At 40.2% G+C, this 6000-nt stretch overlaps 1 pseudogene; it reads left to right on the forward strand.

Moving 5' to 3' along the window:
* The first annotated feature begins 2195 nt into the window (after window positions 1–2195).
* Window positions 2196–4877, forward strand: LOC118554405 (CDGSH iron-sulfur domain-containing protein 1 pseudogene; annotated as a pseudogene).
* The last annotated feature ends 1123 nt before the right edge of the window (window positions 4878–6000 follow it).

The raw sequence follows: 6000 nt of genomic DNA on the forward strand, positions 1-6000 counted from the left end.
CAGACCCCTATTCCAGTTTTTGAGTATGTTCCTCTCTACTACCTAGCACCTCCTTCAATTTAAAGACCACCTTTCCCTAACCTACTGATTCTTTACTACAGCGTCACCCTAAACAAGGCAAAGATTTTCCCACAATCTTTTTAAACTTTGTTCCTGCAGATATTTCTCCAAAGAAGACATACAAATGGCCAACAGACACATGAAAAAGTGCTCAACATCACTCGGCATCAGGGAAATACAAATCAAAACCATTCGATGAGATATCACCTCACACCAGTCAGAATGGCTAAAATTAACAAGTCAGGAAACGACAGATGTTGGCGAGGATGCTGAGAAAGGGGAACCCTCCTACACTGTTGGTGGGAATGCAAGCTGGTGCAGCCACTCTGGAAAACAGTATGGAGGTTCCTCAAAAAGTTGAGAATGGAGCTACCCTATGACCCAGGAATTGCACTCCTGGGTATTTACCCCAAAGATACAAATGTAGTGATCCGAAGGGGACCTGCACCGCAATGTTTATAGTAGCAATGTCCGCAATAGCCAAACTATGGGAAGAGCCCAGATATGTCCACCAACAGATGAATGGATAAAGAAGATGTTACACACACACACATACACACACACACACACACACACACACACACACACACACACACACACACACTGGAATATTACTCGGCCATCAAAAAGAATGAAATCTTGCCATTGGCAATGACGTGGATGGAACTAGAGGGTATTACACTAAGGGAAGTCAGTCAGAGAAAGACAAATACCATATGATTTCACTCATATGTGGAATTTAAGAAACAAAACAGATGAACATAGAGGAAGGGAAGGAAGAATAAAGTAAGACGGAAACAGAGAGGGAGACAAACCATAAGTGACTCTTAACTCTAGGAAACAAACTGAGGGTTACTGGAGGGGAGGTGGGTGGGGGAAAGGGGTAACTGGGTGATGGGCATTAAGGAGGGCACTTGATGGAATGAGCACTGGGTGTTATATGCAACTGATAAATCTCTAAATTCTACCTTTAAAACTAATAATACAGTATATGTTAATTAAATTGAACTTAAAAATTTTTAAAAATTGGGGCGCCTGGATGGCTCAGTCATTAGGCATCTGCCTTCGGCTCAGGTCATGATCCCAGGGTCCTGGGATCGAGCCCCACATTGGGCTCCCTGCTTGGCGGGAAGCCTGCTTCTCCCTCTCCCACTCCTCTTGCTTGTGTTCCCTCTCTCGCTGTCTCTCTCTCTCTCTGTCAAATAGATAAATAAAATCTTAAAATATTTTTTTTGAAATAAATAAAAAATAAAAATAAAGTATGTTTCTGGAAGTTTTTGTACAACACGAAAGAGTTGCCATACAAAGAATAACTTCAACTCCTGCTAAACATGTGTCCCCTGAAGAACCCCAAGTATCTTATGGGCATGAGATTCCCTCTCTGCTATGCTATTTGCCAAACTCTTGAATGTCCAGCTTACCTTCCCACAGTTGGAGTGCCCTCTTCATTGTCTACCCTCCAAAAGAAGAGAAATTTATTTCTCGTATAAATGTAAGGCCTTCTTTTGAGTCCTATCATAGAACTCACCCGTCTTCTCGGGATGAATAATACCGGGGAATATCCTTCTCCATCTACAAGCCAAATAGGAAGTCACAGCAGAAATCAAACCTGCCAATACCATAATCTTAAACTCCAGCCTCCAGAACTGTGAGAAAATACATTTCTGTTGTTGAAGCCACCCAGTCTGTGGTATTTTGTTATAGCAGCCCAAGCAGATTGATACAGTCCATAAATGAAACAATACCCTTTTCCTCCTCCTTTCTGAGCTCTAGGTAAAAAGACATAGGAACCACCCACAGGTGCCTCTGAGAATACCCTGAGCCTTTGTTCTGGGTTTGTCAGTCACTGACTCTGGGCAAGGCTGAACAACCTACTAGGATTTTTATACTCAAACCCAAGATATCAGTTTATAAAAATTGTGGTCAGATGTGACTGTTTATTGTTAATTATGAGAATAAAACTCACAGAATGCACAGTGGAAGGCAACAAGCTTGGAATGATTACTTAATTGTTGTCAAATAATTTGGATTTTTGCACATACACTGGGTTTGAGTTTACTAATAAATCAAAAATTGCTATGGAGGGGAGGGAAGTATATCTGTGTTCAGTGTCCTATGTACACACTTAGCAAGCCATGAGTCTGACTTCCAATTCCAGCACACTTGTTGAGTGGATCACAGCAGTTACCACTGCTGCTGGAACAGCTACAACTGGTTATGTAGCTTACAAAAGATTTTGTGTTAAAGATCCCTGCAGCAGGATGTCCACTATCACCACTGCTATTCAACATAGTATTAGAAGTCCTAGCCACAGCAATCAGACAACAGAAAGAAATAAATGGTATCCAAATTGACAAAGAAGAAGTCAAACTCTCACTGTTTGCAGATGATATGATACTTTATGTGAAAAACCCAAAAGACTCCACCGCCAAACTGCGAGAACTCATACAGGAATTCAGTAAAGTGGCAGGATATAAAATCAATGCACAGAAATCAGTGGCATTCCTATATACCAACAACAAGACAGAAGAAAGAGAAATTAAGGAGTCGATCCCATTTACAATTGCATCCCAAACCGTAAGATACCTAGGAATAACTCTAAACAAAGAGGCAAAGAATCTGTACTCAGAAAACTATAAAATACTCCTGAAAGAAATTGAGGAAGACACAAAGAAATGGAAAAACATTCCATGCTCATGGATTGGAAGAACAAATATTGTGAAGATGTCAATGCTACCTAGAGCAATCTACACATTCAATGCAATCCCCATCAAAATACCATCCACATTTTCAAAGAAATGGAACAAATAATACTAAAATTTGTATGGAACCAGAAAAGACCTCGAATAGCCAGAGGAACGTTGAAAAAGAAAAGCAAAGCTGGTGGCATCACAATTCCAGACTTCCAGCTCTACTACAAAGCTGTCATCATCAAGACAGTATGGTACTGGCACAAACACAGACACATCGATCAATGGAACAGAATAGAGAGCCCAGAAATGGACCCTCAACTCTATGGTCAACTAATCTTCGACAAAGCAGGAAAGAATGTCCAATGGAAAAAAGACAGTCTCTTCAACAAATGGTGTCGGGAAAATTGGACAGCCCCACATGCAGAAGAATGAAACTGGACCATTTCCTTACACCACACACAAAAATAGACTCAAAATGGTTGAAAGACCCAAATGTGAGACCAGGAGTCCATCAACATCCTAAAGGAGAACACAGGCAGCAACCACTTCAACCTCAGCCGCAGCAACTTCTTCCTAGAAACATCGCCAAAGGCAAGGGAAGCAAGGGCAAAAATGAACTATTGGGACCTCATCAAGATAAAAAGCTTTTGCACAGCAAAAGAAACAGTCAACAAAACCAAAAGACAACCGACAGAATGAGAGAAGATATTTGCAAATGACATATCAGATAAAGGGCTAGTATCCAAAATCTATAAAGAACTTCTTAAACTCAACACCCAAAGAACAAATGATCCAATCAAGAAATGGGCAGAAGACATGAACAGATATTTTTCCAAAGAAGACATCCAAACGGCCAACAGACACATGAAAAAGTGCTCAACAACGCTCGGCATCAGGGAAATCCAAATCAAAACCTCAATGAGATATCACCTCACACTAGTCAGAATGGCTAAAATTAACAAGTCAAGAAATGACAGATGCTGGCGGGGATGCGGAGAAAGGGGAACCCTCCTACACTGTTGGTGGGAATGCAAGCTGGTGCAGCCACTCTGGAAAACAGTATGGAGGTTCTTCAAAAAGTTGAAAATAGAGCTACCATATGATCCAGCAATTGCACTACTGGGTATTTACCCCAAAGATACAAATGTAGGGATCCAAAGGTGTACATGCACCCTGATGTTTATAGCAGCAATGTCCACAATAGCCAAACTGTGGAAAGAGCCAAGATGTCCATGGACAGATGAATGGATAAAGAAGATGTGGTGTATATATACAATGGAATATTATGCAGCCATCAAAAAGAATGAAATTTTGCCATTTGCAACGACGTGGATGGAACTGGAGGGTCTTATGCTGAGCAAAATAAGTCAATCAGAGAAAGACATGTATCCTATGACCTCACTGATATGAGGAATTCTTAATCTCAGGAAACAAACAGGGTTGCTGGAGTGGTGGGGGGTGGGAGGGATGGGGTGGCTGGGTGATAGACAATGGGGAGGGTATGTGCTACGGTGAACGCTGTGAAGTGTGCAAGACTGTTGAATCCCAGATCTGTACCTCTGAAGCAAATAATATATTATATGTTAAAAAAAAAAAGAAGAAGAAGAAAATAGCAGGAGGGGAAGAATGAAGGGGGGGAAATCGGAGGGGGAGACGAACCATGAGAGACGATGGACTCTGAAAAACAAACTGAGGGTTCTAGAGGGGAGGGGAGTGGGAGGATGGGTTAGCCTGGTGATGGGTATTAAAGAGGGCACATACTGAATAGACCACTGGATGTTATATGCAAACAATGAATCATGGAACACTATATCAAAAACTAATGATGTAATGTATGGTGATTAACATAACATAATAAAAAAAAAAAAAGAAACTTAAAAAAGATCCCTGCAGCAAATCTATGGTAAGTTTTCACATCCAGAAAGAAGGCCCCAAGATAGTACATGCTTTTGATATGGAGGATTTGGGCAATAAAGCCGTACACTGCCATTACTAAAGTTCTGAAAAGTTTCTGTGATGGGGCTCACACAAAACAGAACAGAGACTGGAGACAACATGAGACCTTTAATCATCGGGAAAAAAGAAACTTTTTGGTGTTGCAAACGGACTTGTCATGTTACCTGACTGCTTAATTAACATGACCACCACTACTGTCTAAGTCAACTTCCCTGTATTCTTTGCAAACTGCAAGTTTCACATCACAGATTTGCCTTATGTAAAACATTGTGGTTTTAAAATTTATTTGCTTTTTAAAAAAATAAGGAAAAAAGTAAAAACCAACCTCAGGCTTATGGGTTATCTTGATCTTATAAGGATCTATTTCTTTAAATTTAAAATAATGACATTAGAATATAGTTGTATGTTGAACTTCACATATTAAATTAATCATGTATATGCAGATTGTATTTGTGAGACTCAAAGAAAAATTACCACTCTGTCATATTAATTGGTTAACCTAGAATGTAAATTGGCTATGATTCAGCTACATTAATTTCTTAATACAATCTAGGAAAACATCTGTTAATGACCTTGATTTTCTTCTTTCTTTTAAGCTCTTATTTAAATTCCAGTTAGTTAACATACAGCGTAATATTAGTTTCAGGTATACCTTGATTTTCTTCTTGACAGTGGTAATGACACTGAGCAAATACAGCTCTGTGCTTTCAAAGTTTCAATCAAAATGGACTACAAATGTTATTCCACTTAACTGTAAGTAAGCCAGGTCAATAATAAGGGGGTGGCAACTTTTTTGTATTCATTTTTTTAAGTACATTCTTTACATTTCTTCAGCCATTCAACAAATATTTACTAGTATTTACTCCTTCCTGGTCTCTGGGCAAGACACTAAGGATTGGGAGATGAATGACCTCTGATTACTTTTGTATTGTAAAACATTTACAGTCAACCAAGATAGAGAAATAGAAAGTAAATGACCGTGAACAGCGAGAGGCCGCAGTAAAAGCGCTCACTGCCACTTGCAGGTAGAAAGACCCTCCAGGGGTGCCTGGGCAGCACAGTCAGTTAAGCATCCAACTCAGGTCGTGAAATGGATCCCCGCATCCAGCTCTACACTCAGCACTGAGTCTACTTGGGATTCTCTCTCCATCTCCCCCTCACCACCACCTCCCCCCCCCCAGCCCAAGTGCTAGCTCTCTCTCAAATAATAAATAAATCTTTAAGAAAAAAAAAAAAAAAAGGGCCTCCAGCCCTGAGTAGGCAGAGGTTATGTGCTGAGGCTGTGGAAGAG

The sequence above is a fragment of the Halichoerus grypus genome, chromosome 10, assembly GCF_964656455.1.
Source record: "Halichoerus grypus chromosome 10, mHalGry1.hap1.1, whole genome shotgun sequence".
NCBI lineage: Eukaryota > Metazoa > Chordata > Mammalia > Carnivora > Phocidae > Halichoerus > Halichoerus grypus.